The sequence below is a fragment of the Bidens hawaiensis genome, unplaced genomic scaffold (assembly GCF_021521415.1).
Source record: "Bidens hawaiensis isolate Kalapana, Puna unplaced genomic scaffold, B.hawaiensis_p1.1 tig00010601_1, whole genome shotgun sequence".
Taxonomy (NCBI): domain Eukaryota; kingdom Viridiplantae; phylum Streptophyta; class Magnoliopsida; order Asterales; family Asteraceae; genus Bidens; species Bidens hawaiensis.
In genome coordinates, this window is record NW_027491814.1 from 85,585 (window position 1) to 102,762 (window position 17,178).

Below are 17,178 nucleotides of genomic sequence, written 5' to 3' on the forward strand. Positions count from 1 at the left end.
TCCATTGGTTGCTTTTTATTTTGATTTTTCCTTTTTAATTCATAACAATTATTTATATATATATATATATATTGGTTTTTGTTTTATAACTTATTATATTTGACTTTTAAAAAAAAAAAAATTTAAAAACACAGTCTTACTTAGTTTTTTTTGTGAGCATTCCGGTATAAATTTCGTTAAAAATGGAGTTTGTTTAAAAAAATCGTATTTTTTATATAAAATTTTAGTTTTAACCATTATTTAATTATCTTATTTGAACCACTAGTTTTCTATTGGTTAGTCAGATTTTTTGGATAAAATTTATAATCTAAAAAATCAAATATTATCTGTTCACAAAAATAAAATAAATATCTAAATTCGTATTTTAACCCTATAAATATTATAAGAACTTTCTACTGGTTAGTCAGATTTTTATCTATTTTATAAAATGTGTTTGATTAATATATATATAAAGTTTTTTATATTTAAAAAAATATAATTACTTAATTATATTTATATAGTTAATCAAAACTAATTATAAATTGAATTTATTTAATAAAAAATGGATGAGATTGGGTTGTTAATGGGAGTAAAATATTGGAGTGAGTTAAATTTTGTAAATTGAAGAGAGAGAAATTAATTTTATAATGTGAGATTGAGATTGCGAGATTGTTGATGGGGATAGTCTTAGGTGAATACTAGAGAGAGATAGAGAGATTGGAGAAAGAATCAAGAAAGCCGATTTAATTATACATAATTTTTTTGTTTTTCTTTCTTTTTTTAAGGATTAAAATAAGTTATATCTCTATCTATACTAATATAATAAATAAATGTTTTCTTTTGACACGTATCATTCTCTTATCTATTCTTATTATTTTCTTCCCGCCTCTCTTTCCTATTAATTACACATTAATTATACATATTTTTTAAACTTTTTCTATATATTTTTTGTTTAATGATTTCCATAATTGCTTTTCAAAACATATTTTATTTTAAAAGAATTTAGGTTTACTTATAAAACACTTTTATAAACTAAACATTTTTATTATTTAACTTGTGTAAGATAAAGTATATTATTCTTTTCTATATGTATATGCTTGCACATTTGTGATGATTTGCTTATTTTTTCTGTCTTTGTGTTTAGGTATACTAGATTCAATACACTCTTCTGTCTTTGTGTTTAATTCGATTGTTATTAAGTTTGTTTATATGTGTGTTGATGTAACATTCTTAAATAGTTAAATGGTTATTAAGGTTGTTGATGAAACCTGTGAACATTTGAAACTAATTTTTTTTTGGGTTTATTGATGTATCAGGGGCTTTTACAAATAGTCAAGCTGGGAAATTCAGGTTTGTTAATTAGGAGATCTTGTATGGCTTCTATTGGAGTTTTAATTTGTGAACTTTCGGCCATTCTATGAAAATTGTGTTAAAGTTCTCCAAGTAATTAGTACAAAATAAATGGAATATTAAGCAACTAACGTATATTTATTGTTTACACTTTATTTCAATATTTTAGAAAAGCATTGGTATGAAAGCGGTTCCTATTTTTGTGAATTACTCGTTCCACAGGGCTCAGTTAGGCGGTGCATCCTTTAAGCAACATGGAGTTGTGGGTCCATCTATTGGTTCCTTTCTTGCTGGAACAACCGAACCGTGGTATGAATTGTGTTGTTATATACTTTCATTCCATTTTGAGATCATGTTTTTTTTAAAATATATTTTGGGTCAAATGAAGGTATAATAATTCCAAGACTCATGTGCTTCAGTTCAACTAACCATCCTATGGATAAAAAGTTGGGTGGTGGTGATTTTGGTCAGGTTTATATTGGTAGGTGCTAAGTGGCGGAACTACAATAATATGGCCAATTGCAGTTGAGGTGTGCCAAAAAAAAAAACATCTTAAAAGTCTTTCATACTAACTGCCTTTTCATGCCACCAATAATTTGATCTTTTTTGGGATTTTTTTACAGGTAGCAATTTAACATTAAGCTTTGAGCACCATAACAAAGTTCTGCTGCATTTATCTTGAATTTTTTGGCCAACATTGTAAGCTTCTTCCATCTTATGGTTATAGTTATGTCAACTAAAAAAATAAACATGTCAAATATTATATATTAAATTACTAATATCTCGGTCATGGTTTATTAAAGATAACTGTCACTTCACTTGAGCGTTAAGTCACGGTGATATCGACTGCCAAACATGTTTCAAAGAATGGTTACCACTTACCAGTAGCAGGTGAACATACTTCTTCAGCTTTGTGATTACTTCATTATTAAATATTAATATTAAATTACTAAATTTTACTTTAATGTGCTTACAAGATGTTTGGTCGAATTGAAAATGCATTAATTTAAAAATGTTTCATTGGTTCAAGTGAAAGTGAATTTGGGTTAAAACGGTCGTTTAAAAATGTATCAATTTGGTTCGGGTCAAATAGAGTTGTCTTAAGAAAGTATTAATTTGATTCGGACAAAATAAGTTCACATTTAAGTATGTATGAATTTGGTTATGGTCAAAATGGCTTTTTTAAAAAGTATCAATTTTGTTAGGGTTAAAACTGGTTCTTTGCCAAAATGGAAGGCGGTAAAACTCGTAGTTTAAGGAAAACAATACAAAAGATTTTTTAGTTTCTAGGCAGTTGATGTTTAATTTGGGAAAAAAATTTATTCATTTCTCATTTGAACGTTGTTTCGTCTTGTAGGTGTATTTTTTGTTTCTGTTCCTTCTTAATTTAGGTTTACTTTGTCAAATGGTTTGATTTAAAGGTTACTTTTGTGGAGTGACTAACCTGCATGCATGTGAAGGTGTTTCATTTGTTATGACAATTTGCAGGGCTGTATTTGGGCCTGTGCAAGCTGTGCAGCTGCACAGGGCCCAATTCTAATAGGGGCCCATGTTATTTTCAAATAAAAGCCCACAGGTTCAAAAAACTAATAAACAAAGCTAAATGAATACTTTAATTGGGCCTGGCCCAGATGTAAATGCCTTTTAAGAGTGGGGTGTTATACTGACTGCTGACCCATTTACTTTATATTACGAAGTATTAAGGACCAAAGCATTGGGAATCATTGAGACCCGTTATTTAAGAGCTAGGTGATTTATATTGTCACAAACTAAAACATATATAACCACCTTTTCTTCGAATGTGGCATATCTTACGTTATTGAAACCATGAGATATATACTTTTTAAACTACTATATTATTCCTATTTTTAAATTAAGTTACATTTATTAAAAAGAACCAAAGCATAGGGAATCATTAATAGTTTAATTGTAACATCCTAAATTTTCATATTTAATAAAATAAAGTCGCGTTTAGTTATTGGGCCTAAATAAGTAATTAACACTAACAAGGAAAATATCATGGACTTGGATTAATTATGGTGGATTAAAGGGTAATGGGCCTTAGGTCCATGGGCTTTAAGGGATATAAATACCCCTTAAACCATCCTAAAACCCTAATCCTCATTCTATCTTTCCATATTTGCCTACACACTCCAAACACACACATAACCACCTTGCGGACGAGAGAGAAAGAGGGAAAACGAGATCGAGCGAACATTCGTTTTTGGTAGATCTTTGCTATACGAGCCATACACAAGATCTAAGGTCTTTAAGCAAGCTAACCGAGACCGAAAGGTAAGCTGTTTTACTTTAAAGTTTCTGTTTTTATAAACGTTTAGCCTTGAAACTTAGAACGGGATTAGATCGGGTGTAAATGGATCGTAAAGTTGTAAACTTGGTGATAAAACGAACCTAATGAACCCATAAACCGTGCGACTCGATTAAAAAGAAAACCCTAAGATCTAGTTTGGAACGTTCTAGCTTAAAGGTCCAACCTTTATGCGTTTTGGGCCGAATCTTTATTAAAAATGACCAAAGGAATGATCGCGGGTTGGTTAAAATCATAACCAAGAATTAAACGATAAAACTGAGATGATTATAGGGGTTTTCGGGATGAACCATAGCTGCAAATGAACAACTTCGCCTGCAAGCTTAAGTTCGCCTTGCAAGCAAGTTCGCCAGGCAAGTTCGCCCACTGACATGTTCGCTTAAACATGCAAGTTCGCTCACTGTTAAATTCGCTGGAAGTTAACTTCGCCTCTTGATAAGTTCGCTGAGCAAGTTCGCTGCTGTGTAACTTCGCCAGATACTAAGTTCGCCTGGCATATGTTCGCTTAACATATAACTTCGCTTAAGTTAACTTCGCTTACGTTAAAGTTCACTTAAGTTAAGTTCGTTTATACGTATGTTTGCTTACAGTTATGACCACTTGCGAATACAGGAGAGTTAAAATAATAACTTAAAATCCTAATGAAAAATACGTTAAGACAGTTAATGAAAATAAAATTTTTCCAAGCTGACCTGGCAGCTCGACCCCAGCCAGGGGCTTTGCCCTTTGGACCCTGCCAGGGGCTGCCGCCCTTAGACCCCGCTGCCAGGAACGCTGCCCCCCGGACCCCCGTTCGTTGTGGGTAATAACTAAAACTAGAAAGATGATATGAGTATTGATAGTTAATTGATACGTGTAAATATTATATAGTTAGCCGTGCACAGCTCAAGAAAAGGATTACGATTAACGGCGAACGAAACCGACTTCAGGTGAGTTTCTAGCCCCATTTCCTTGTTATGTTTTCGGGGCTGTGTGCATACTCGATGTGATAGTTAATACACTTACCTGAAATGGTAAGTGTAGCCATGTATGATTTATATGTTATTTATGTATGTATATCTTAATTGTGAATGAAACCTTGTCGGTACGTGAACGATCTTCGAATATTGCACGTGCCAACAAGGTAGGTATGTTTATAATAGATGAATGTGTACGATAGATATACGTACAATATATATATATATATATATATGAATGATTAAAGAAAGTATGTATGTTTTAGTATGTACGAAGATGAAGAAAGAGGGACCAGACCCTGATAATATCTGAGATAGAGAAGGAGGAACCAGACCCTTTATAATATCTGAGATAGAGAAGTAAAAATGGATCAGACCCTAATAATATATGAGATAGACAAGAAAGGGACCAGACCCTAAAATATCTGAGATAGACAAAGGAAAGAGGGACCAGACCCTAATAATATCTGAGATAGAATGGACAGTAACTATATAGTATGAGAGTAATAAAGTATGTATGTATGTATGAAATTATGTAATGAAAGTAAGTTAGCAAAGTAATCATTATGTATATTTGGATGCATGATTGAAGGTAAGTGTATGTATTGTATTGTGTTTGATTAACTAGAACCCACTCAGCGTAGCTGACTTTTAGTATGCACGCAGGTGAGTAGAATGAGGCAGCTTGCATGAGGGGAAGCACATGGCATGATCTTGGAGAAGCTGACATCTCGAGAAATGCTATGTTATGTTATTTCAAAAGACAAAGTTTTATGTTTAAATAATTCGAATGCTCGATAAGACAAGAATTATGGTTATGTCATGAAAATGGTTTGAATGTTTTAATGTTCCACGAATGTTTTAATTAACTCTGGTATTTAGAACTGCGTTTATGAGTAAATCCAACACCAAAGTAGGGCTACCGGTAACGGGGCCTTACATTAATACCCATTATTTGAAAGCTAGGTGATTTATATTGTCAAAAACTAAAGATATAAAACCACCTTTTCAAACTACGGCATTTTCTACAAAGCAAGTATTTTGATATAATGAATTATCTTTAATCTAGTAATTAGAGATTTACAAAATCGCATCTAACTATACTATTAAAGCAATAGGCTTTAAGTCCATTTCCCTCCCTTCCTATTGGTTGTTGATTATATTTTCCATATATATCAATGGCTTCTCTAATTCTCATCTTAATAAAATAAATCAATACTAAATTTAAATAAGATTCATTAATTCTCTTAAAGTATTCTCTTTCATCTTTCATTTAATTTTTAATTTTTAATTTTGAATATTTTATAATTATGTTTCAACTTAATAATTATAATTAATAATTAATTATGATTTTTTATTATGTATACTATAACTATAATTATGTTTTAAAACTTATTTTATATTATTATTTTTGATTGATTTCATTCACAAGCTTTGTTTCTTCCCAGCAGGTTTAATGTTTTTTTAATTAATATATAATATATAATTTAGATAATTAATTGATTTTCATCTTAATAAAATAAATCAATAATAAATTTAAATAAGATTTATCAATTCTCTTAAAATATTCTCTTTCATCTTTCATTTAATGTTTAGTTTTGAATTTTAAATCTTTTATAATTATGTTTCAACTTGATAATTATAATTAATAATTAATTACGATTTCTTTATTATGTATACTATAACTATAAGTATGTTTTAAAACTAATTTTATTTTATTATTTTTGATTGATTTCATTCACAAGCTTTGTTTCTTTCCAGCAGGTTTAATGTTTTTTAATTAATATATAATATATAATTTAGGTAATTAATTGATATTTCATCAATAGTATTCAATATAGAGAGATTATGGATTTAACTTTAGTATAATCCAATGGTTAACATTTGTATCAGTCAATCGGTTAATTAATTATTATTTTACATAAATTTTACATAAATATAAAATTAGAACCAATAAATTTGTAACATCCTGAAATTTCTAAAAATAAATAATTAATACATATTTATTTAAGATGGAAAAGTTTACTTAAGTTAGTAGAGAAATAAAATAATAATGATGGAAGGATAAGTAGGCTAATTAGATGGAATTAATTATGGACCAAAAAGGAAAGATGGGCATAAGGTCGGGCTTAAGGGAGTATAAATACCCCTTAAAACCCTAATTCTTTCCATTTTCATACATCTTCACACTATAACCTACACCATCAAAACACACACTTAACCCAATTCCCGTTTTTGAGAAAAACACCCACAAAGACACAAAGATTCCCAGAGATCTAGCCGTCGGATCGGTCTAAAATTTTAACCGAGTATTCCTGACATATATATGAAGTTTTTCACTGAAAAGATCTTCGATCAGAGGTCGTGAAGTCCGGTTTTTATCAGTAAAACCACAGCAGCTCAAAAGTGAAGATTCCGACGATTTTTCAGCTATTCCGGCGACTGTAGTGGCGGTTTCCGGCGAAGATGAGCTGACGGGTTTGTAGATCGGGACAAGACGGTTCCGTGGCCGCTTGAATCACTCAAATCGGAGTTCGTTTGATATGGTTTTGAGCATCTCGAGTGATTTCATACAAAAACCTCAAAGGTACGTTTTTGTTAAAAAGACTTACTTTTCATGAACGGATTTATATGAAAATTGGTAGGATGATAGATCGGGTCTAGACAAATCGTAAAGTTGCAAACTTGAAGATTATAATGGACTTAACGAACTCATGGTTATGAACGACTCGTTTAAAATAGACCCTAGATCTAGTTCTAAACGTTTTAAGCTTAAAGATCCAAACTTTATGCGTTTTCGGGCCGAGTCTTATCCGAAAATGACCATGGGAATGTTCACGGGAATTATTAACATCTTATCAAATGATTTCACGTTAAAAACTGAGATGTTTATGGGTTCAAAACCAAACCCGAAACTGCTACTGTACAACTTCGCCTGCAAGCAAGTTCGCCTACTGATCAACTTCGCCGTATAAGTTCGCTACTGTAGATAAGTTTGCTTAAAATATAGGTTCGCTTAAATGATAAGTTCGCTTAATGTTAAGTTCGTTTAATGTTAAGTTCGCTTAACACTGAGTTCGCTTTATACTAAGTTCGCTTAACAGTAAGTTCGCTTAACACTAAGTTAAAGTAATCTGATGCGATAGGACGAGTTTTGATACGTATAACTTATATACAGTTAGCCGAGCTCAGTTAAAGAAGGGGATAACGATTAACGGTGAACGCAACAGGATCCAGGTGAGTTTCTAGCCCCATTTTCTTGTTATATTTTCGGGGCTGTTTGCATACTCAATGTGAATGTTAATACACTTACCTTAAATGGTAAGTGTATGCCTTAACGACGAATGTGATAGTTATGAATGTATGCTTGACAATACGTGAACGACCTTAGGGTATTGCACGTATTGTTAAGAAACGTATAATGTAGTATGCATGATATTGATAGTTATGAACGTATGCTTGACAATACGTGAACGACCTTCGGGTATTGCACGTATTGTTAAGGAAAGTATAATGCAGTCTGTATGATATGTGTATGTGAATAAGGAAGTATGTACGACTATGATATGTATGATATTAAATGTTTGGACGTGATAATGGAGATGATAATGAAAGGTAAGGAAAGGTTAAAGGGTTGCATACCCTAATAATATATGCGAAGGTTAAAGGGTTGCATACCCTAATAATATATGCGAAGGTTAAAGGGTTGCAGACCCTTCAAAACTCTGCGAAGGTTAAAGGGTTGCATACTCTTCTAAACTCTGTGAAGGTTAAAAGGGTTGCAGACTCTTCTAAACTCTGCGAAGGTTAAAGGGTTGCATACCCTAATAATATATGCGAAGGTTAAAGGGTTGCATATCCTAATAATATATGCGAAGGTTCAGTGTTGCATACCCTAATAATATATGCGAAGGTTAAAGGGTTGCATACCCTAATAATATATGCGAAGCCTATAGGGCGTAATGTTCTTTAAAACATAATGTATGAATAGGAAAGGAAGAAAGTATAAAGGTAAGTATGTTATAACCGAAAGTACGAAAGTAAGAAGTATGTACGAAAGTATGGAATCATGAATGTGTTGTATGTTGTATGATTAACTAGAACTCACTCAGCGTAGCTGACTTTTAGTATGCACGCAGGTGAGTAGGATGAAGCAGCTCGCTTGAGGGGAACACATGGCATGGAATTGAAGATACTGGCATCTCAAGGAAGTGTTATGTTATTTTAAAGACAATGTTTTATGTTTAAACTACTTTGAATGTTTATTATGATGAGATTTGAAAGATATGTAATATATTCTGGTTGAAGTTTTAATATTCCGCGAATGTTTTAATTAACTATGATGATTAGAACTGTGTTTATGAGTAAATCCAACGTCCAAAGTAGGGCACCGGTGACGGGGCCTTACAAAATTGTACATTAATATAAAATTGAAACCAATTATATAAATATCAATTACAATATTTAAATCATTAATGGCTCAATTGATTAAGAATTTGACTAACCATCTGTAATATTTACTATAAATACAAATGCTGACCTATTAAATGATTCTAAATTTAGCAATTATTAATTTAAATATGTCGTTCTTATTTTAAACTAATTGATTATATTGGATTAGATAATTAGTGTTCAATTGTATTAAAATTGTGTTAATGTTAATAAATAAAAACAAAATTAGTAACTTATTTTTTCACACCTTATATTAGTTACATAATTAATTAAATGTTGATTAATTATATTATGTTGAGTGTTTATATAACTTTCAATCATATAATTCAGTAGTTCATTATATCAGTTTTTATTATAATTTTATATATTATAGACATTGTTAATTTATAAATTACATATACGGTGTTATAATTGATGAAGTTATAAAACATTTATAATAATCTAATTTTGGAACATTACATATACGGTTTATTCCGTATGTTTAAATTTAAATACGGTCAACATTTAAATAAAATAATATTACATTTATAATAATCTAATTTTGGAACATTACATTTTAGTAAATTCAAAATTTGAAAATACATTAATCCTAATTCCCTATCTTTCGTTGTTACTTAAAGTTTTTTGAAATTTTTTGAATTTCCCTAATTTTTGGTTTATAATCAATTCCCTGTGTACCTTACTTCTATAATCAAGTCTCACATAATTCAATCCCTATAAATACCTAACTTTCATAGGATAATTCTTACACCATCAAACCATCTTTATCTTTGTGTCTAAGGTTTTTATTTGTGTTGTGTGTATATCGTCCATTTTTGTATTCATTTTTTGGCTTTAAAGTGATACTGTTCCTAAATAATTTTTTTTTCACCACTAGCAAGATGGAGCCAACAAACATCACCATGTTGAACCAATTGGATGTTCTTAATAGTGAGTGTATCCTAAAGGTGCGTATTTTGAAACTTTGGCGGCTGAAGGACAATTCAAAGCCCGGATAGGTTTTAGGTTTTACATCAAACTCCAAGATTCAATGAACATGTTGAAGTTTTCTAACTGCTTTATCTTCCATACAATGAATGGTTTATTAGGTTGTGATTAAAATTTCTCTAATTGCATCTATCCACCATTAGTAATTCTTACTAAACTAAAATATATGTTTTTATTTTTAATTTAGCCGGAATAATATATTATGTAACATTAATTTAATTTTATTCATTTCAGCTTATAGCGGCCCAACTTATAAAATAGCGAATTGCCTGGAAGGAGTATTTGCTGGAACAATGGTTTTGTTTTTGTGCAACATGGATATTAAGTTACGATTATTTATGTATTTATGTAGGTTACACAATTTATGTAAATTAAATCATTTTTATATGATCAATCTTTATTTTAACTGTTAGCATGTGTGAATCTTCTCTTGAAACTTCTATCAATTGTTTACGTGTGTGTTAATTTTATTTTTTTCTTTTTGCATAACTTGTTTACAGTTTATTACCGACTTCTATTTATTTTTGTTTTTATATAATACCCTTAATTTATTCTTAATATTCATAACAAATTTAAACCCATTTTAAATACGAAATTTGACCAATCTTGCAACAAACTTTTAAAGGTTTCCATACTCTTCAATCTTATAAAGATTTCCATTTTTGTTATTTCACTATTATTTAATTATCCCTAAATATCAAAACTAATGTCTAAAATAAACCTCTCATTTTAATGTTTTAAAAGTAAAAAAAAAAACATTTCCATAATTTTTGAAAGTTTTCTAATTAACCAATTTAATTTTAAATTTTGCAATTATGTCTAAATTATTTAGTAATATTAGTAGAATACAACTTTATTATTTTGATTTAGCATATCTAACTAAAAAGCCATTGAATGTAACTAAAAAAAAAGTTAAATTAAAAATTCCTTTATAATAAAATGTACATCTATTTATTTTTTCTTTTTTTTTATAATAAACTTACTTTATTCTTATTATTTATAACAAATTTAAACACATTTTAAATTTAGAATTTGACCACTCTTAAAACAAACCTTTAAAGGTTTCAATATCTTCAATCTCATAAAAGTTTCAATATCTTCAATCTTATAAAAGTTTTCATTTTTTATATTTGACCATTTTTTTAATCATCCATAAACGTCAAAATTAATGTCCAAAATAAACCCCCCATTTTAATGTTTCAAAAATCAAAAACGTTTCCATAATTTGTGAAAGTTTTCTGAATAACCGATTTGATTTTAAATTTTGTAATTATATGTAAATTATTTAGTAAAGATTTTCTCAAACTGTATAGCTAACAGATTTGTGTCTTGAGCCAATATGTGGAGTTTGTAACTTGGCTACTATCGCTTTATTATTTATATTTTGTTTTTACGTCTTATAAAATTTTATTATATTGTAGTTATTTTTTGAATGACCAACAAGTTATATTGCAACTTTTAAACATTCTGACAGTTATTCAAATTATTACCATAATTATGTAGTTCTTTATAGGTATATATAGGTATAATTAATAAGATTATGTCAAACATTTAATAATTGAATTGACTAACAATAATGATTTCCTAAATTATATATCAATATCAATATTTGAGTCATTGTCTTTTAATACGTTAATAATCCTTAATTATATATCAATATCAATATTTGAGTCATTGTTTTTTAATACGTTAATAAACGCCTTATGTAATATTATTGTCATGGGATTTTAATACTTTCTAGAAAAACTAAACTAAAATAAATTAAATTATTAAGTCATTTTAAAATTTCTCAAAATTTGACACACATATATATTTTTTACTTCTAATTTTATTTTTTTACTTTTTGGTTGATATTTTCTTTTCATGGTCACGTGGTCAACAAGTAGATTTATAAATATTCAATTGACTTTCTTTATATTATTTTCTGCAATTGTATATAAATGTGATAGGCTAAAACAATAAGAGTTTAAGGATCATAACAATGCTTGCATTCTTATTTGATCATTCTTAAAGAAAGTTTAGTGAGTAGTTTAGTAAATGAAATAGTTTCATAATATTATAATTATTAGGCATGACTTTCTACGCATTTCATTTTTGGATACATTTCAAAAACATAACATTTATATAAAATTATTTGTTCATATAAATACAAAATTTACAATATTTCAATATAGTAACATATATTTATAATTGATGTTTTTTTATATAATTTTTTCCAGTGTAATACACATGTCACTAACCTATAACATATTAAAGCATATATTTTTGAACGTTTTTCTTAATGTTACAAAGTTTTTGGGCATGTAACATATGAATTAAATAGATTTTTAATGTTTTTCTTAATGTATTTTTTGTTTCATGTTTTAAGTTATAAAGATGTTTGAACTTGTAATTTTACTCTTATAAATACCTAATATTTCATATAGAATTATATTTTGTTTAGAATTTTTTTACAATTCATTATAGTATATAATATATATATATATATATGACATATTATATATTTTACACATGTGTGATAAACGATTATTTGATTTACTAACTCGTGTTGAACATTTCTCCTTTTATTTTAAGATAATTTATTTTTTTACAACCAAAACTTAGTTTTTGTAAATTTATATTTTAAATCCGTGACAACATTTTTTTTTCTAAACATCATTTTTATACACACAAAATGTAATACAATAATATCGTTACGAATGTTTTATTTTTAAAATAAATCACACTAAATTTTGGTTTGTCACTTTAAATTAATAGTGCATAAATATATTAAAAACTTATTAAAAAGGTCATAAATAAATATTATTATATGAAATAACTGAATTTACGTATTATATCATAATTGTCACGACTCAAGGTGGATCTTTAAAACATCATTTACTATTTTTAATATTTTTTATGAACAATCTAAATTATGAGTAATTTAATTAAATTATTTTTAACACATAACCATTTTCTTACGCAACGACTCAGAATCAAGTTCAGTAATGTTAGATAAAAAAAATAATGAATTACTTGAAGACAATGTTGGATTCTCAAAATCTTATAGTTCAAGGATACCAAATGATAAGTAATTGTTTTAAAAACGATATCGGTATGGATTTAAAGTTGTGCATTATTGGAACAAGACAAAAAGATGCAAGGACTTACAATATGCCAAAAACTTCTAAAGTTGTAGCGTTAATCGTTGGTGATATTGGTGACACAAAAGATAAGCGGATATAGTTGTAACAACTCAAAGCAGATCTCTAGCAAGAGTTGGAATATATGTGAGAGACCCGTTTTTACTTATGGTCAACTATATGTTTTGTTATTAAGAGTGAAGAGTAGAGATTGTATTAAAATGCATATTTTGGGTAAGCAAGATAAAGTTACAAACAAGACAACAAACATGGTTTATAAGAAAATATTTGTAATTTTTAAAGTTTTAAATTATGTTTTCAAACAATTTACTATGAATCTTCTTTTTTAGTAAGATTATGTTTTTAAATACTTTGTATAAATAGTAATATGAATTGTAATTATATCAAATAATTCTCCCAATAAACATATGAAATAAACTTTTATCATCTTAAATATGTCTTTAGTTGACGAATTCTATAGTTCCACCCGTGTCATACACGGGTTAATAACCTAGTTAACTAAATAAAGAAGATATTTATTTTTGTTAAGATCTCTTAAATTTTATAAATGTTAATTTATTACTAAAATGATTCATTTAAGTAAATAAGGAACTCATATTTAACTATGCACTTCATAAAGATAAAAAAAAATTATAAAATTATTAACTATACGTTTTTATTAAAATAATTGGTAGCATTATTCTATTAAACATGGTTTTGGAAGATGATAAACAATAATCCTTATATACATATTTAAAATGAAATAATTTTATAAAATAGTGTCTTAAATTCAAAACCTTTAATGTCAGACAGAGTCCCACGATTCGTGTAACTATTTGAAATAATATATACATATGAGTTTATAAGGGGCCCATTTTTTTACTCGCACGGGGTCTGTGAAGACCAACGCTTTTTTCAGGGACGGCCCTGACAATTTGTTATGGACAACTTTAAGTTTTTTTGTTTGTCTTTTCAGTGTTAATTTTGTCATCTTTTTGGTAAACAAGATGGCATATGTATTCTTACATCAGTGTATTTTCTTAATGTGCAGTAAATTGTGGTAACTCTTTGGAATGTTTGGAATGTGTATGGAAGACTCACTTTCGGTATTGCAGTTCAAAAGGTATACACCAAGGGATTTTAGGAAGCAGGAACGATGGATTATTGGAGCATTTTGTTATACGAATTTTAGTATGATTAACTTTTTACCATTTTACCCTTGTGAAAGGCTAGACCTCAGTACCTCACATTGATATATAAAATTTTATGTATTAATATACAAAGAGATTTTTACAAGTTTGTAAATGCAAAAATTAATCTTTATGTATGTTCTTATAAAGAACGTCTCAATTTTTAGATTCGCTTTAGGCCTTCAAAATGATAATAATTATTTTTTTTTTTGTTCATATTCATTTTTATTATTGAGCATATGTTTTAGGGGAGCAAAGCCTAAGGAATTGTCATTTTCTGCAGTTTTGGCATTACTTTAGGAGTGCTATCAATTGTTAGTATGCTATCAATTGTTAGTTGTTCACTCCACTCACCTGTTGGGTTTTTCGGGTCAAAACATTGTTGGGTTGAAATGGGCAGGGTCATGTTTGGATTGGTCAACAAAAGAATGTATTTGTTCATTTCACTTGCCTGTTAGCTAAAATGATATAGGTTCTTTCCTTAACTGATTTTCAATTTCGTTGAAAATTTATAAATTAAAAAGGGTTTGCATTGTAAATTAATTTGGTTAATGAGTTTTTAACTTTTACGAAATCTTTTTTATTTTTGAAAACCAACCAGTTTAAAAGGTGTGTCTTCTCTAAACCATTGGCCATTTCACCACAACTCAAGGTCCACATATATCCATTCTTTAGACAAACTCTTTAGTGGTTTAATATTTTGGCCCACTTTTTAGAAATAGTGTATGAACCAATAAAAAAGCTTTTGCAAAAGTTTTTTCCATTTGTTTTTTCCCATATGAGCTAAGTTTGAATGGCAGAGACAAACTTGCAGATAAGCTAAAGAGAGCTGGCACACAATAGTTCTTAATTCCTACCTATGCTTGTGATCAGACTCCGACATCTGATTGGTTGACTACTAAGTTGCTTTCTAAAATTAACTATCAGAGGTATGCCTTATGCCTTATTTTCATATTACAATTAGTAAATATTGGATTTTTATTTGTTTATGCTAGATGATAATTGTATATGTAATATTTTGTAGAGATCTTCATCACAACTTTTATATAGAGCAACTTCTCCAGAGTGAGGGAATTATGTAGAGCTGCAAGGATTGTAAGCCATTTGACATCTTTATTTTAGCTTTTGACCATCTTTGTTCAATGAAATTTACTTAATTTTTCTTTAGTTTTTGAATAAAAATGTATTTGAAAAATAATGTAATTGTAGATGCCAATCAGCCTTGGGCACACTACGCTGAGCCTGATAACCGGGCCGACATAGAACCTAATTCAAAATTTGTAGACTACAAACTTTTTTAGCCAAGCAGTCGGTTCTTCAAATGTTTTTATTTTTTTTAACACCGTTTCTTTATATCATACTTTTGTTGTTAATATATAATTTTTAAAATATTTTGAACAGATGGGTGGTCGTGCTTCCACATTGGTCAAATATGAGGTCCCATGGTCATAAGCAGACGTGTGAAGAATTAAACTCATGTCGTTTACAGTGAGATTTTCAACTTTGTAAATTTTAAATTCAAAAATTTTTTATGTACTTATCGTTTACCTTAAATTATATTATGTTTTCAACTGTGTTGTTGGTTTGATACAGATACACATGGGTAATTTTCATATAGATAAAAGTTGGGTAATGCTAGACTGGTGGTTTTCGTCTGCTCATATTCGCAGGGGCTAAGTGGCATAACAACAAGAACATGGCTAAATGCAGTTTAGGTATGTCAAAAAAAAGAATCTTAAATTCATACTAAATGCCTATTCATGCTATAAAAAAATTGATCCTTTTTGGGATTTTTTATAGGTGGCAATTTTACATTAAGGTTTAAGCGCCAAAACAAAGACCTGTTACGCTTATCTTGAACATTGTGAGCTTCTTCCACCTTATGATTACAATAAAGATACTGGATATATAGCAATGCAAAGAATTGAAAATGGATGTTTATCTTCATGTTGTTGTTGCTTTTACAAACCTTCTAAATTTATTTAGTTATGTTTAAGTGAGAAAGGAGTTGGTATTTGATGTGTAATATACTTTCATATATATATATATATATATAAAATATTTTGTTTGTTTCTATGATAATAGAGGTGGAAAAAATTGGGTGATTTTCAGGGTGCTCGAATCAATTATAAGATTTAAATGTTAGTTTTATTTGGATTTAAAAGATCTTTTGTGAATTATAATCGCATTCATGTTCGTGTTTGGTCATTTACTTTAACCGAACACGGACATATAATCTGATATAGTTTTGTTTCCATGTTTGTTCATTAAAATGACAAGTTTATTCATGTTCGTTCTTTTAAAACCTGAACTAACAATTATCGAAGTAAGCGAAGATAAACAAAGTTAAAGGAGCATAATAGAACAAACATAAACAAGCGCTAATGAGCATTCCTTTCAAACCATAGAATTATAATCGATCTTAAGAAACAAACAAATATACTCTTACAAACAAAAAATTCATTGTAGGAATAACGAACTAATATGTATGTATTAAATCTAAATAAACCTTGGTAAAAAAACTTAAATGAAAGTTAATGATGTACATAAAAATATACATCTTTTTAGCATTAAAAAATCTCTAAAAACTGCAATTTCGATTAAATAACATAGCACAAAAGGCTACTTATCATAATAAAATGTAATTTCAGGTGAAACCAAGCCCCAAACGAAGAAACACATGAAAAGACGAAGAAGAATAGAAGAAAACACAAGAAAAACAAAGATACACGCCCCCACGATTCAAGAAACACGCCCCCATGCTTCTGAACACCAGAAAAGACAAAAATCTACAAGAAAAGACAAAAATTGGG

General features: G+C 28.8%; 2 long non-coding RNA genes across 3 annotated transcripts; both read left to right on the forward strand.

Annotated features, from left to right (window-relative positions):
* Nucleotides 1-1,079: 1,079 nt before the first annotated feature.
* LOC143535781 (uncharacterized) lies at nt 1,080-14,779 on the forward strand. Of its 2 annotated transcripts, XR_013135767.1 has the most exons (4): nt 1,080-1,638; nt 1,718-2,028; nt 2,133-2,220; nt 14,227-14,779. It is a non-coding gene; the product is annotated as an uncharacterized LOC143535781 (long non-coding RNA). The 2 variants fall into 2 exon arrangements; XR_013135766.1 differs by having other exon boundaries at nt 1,080-2,028.
* Nucleotides 14,780-15,388: 609 nt separating this feature from the next.
* Nucleotides 15,389-16,403, forward strand: LOC143535766 (uncharacterized). The gene is made up of 3 exons (XR_013135760.1): nt 15,389-15,460; nt 16,036-16,080; nt 16,166-16,403. It is a non-coding gene; the product is annotated as an uncharacterized LOC143535766 (long non-coding RNA).
* Nucleotides 16,404-17,178: the final 775 nt, after the last annotated feature.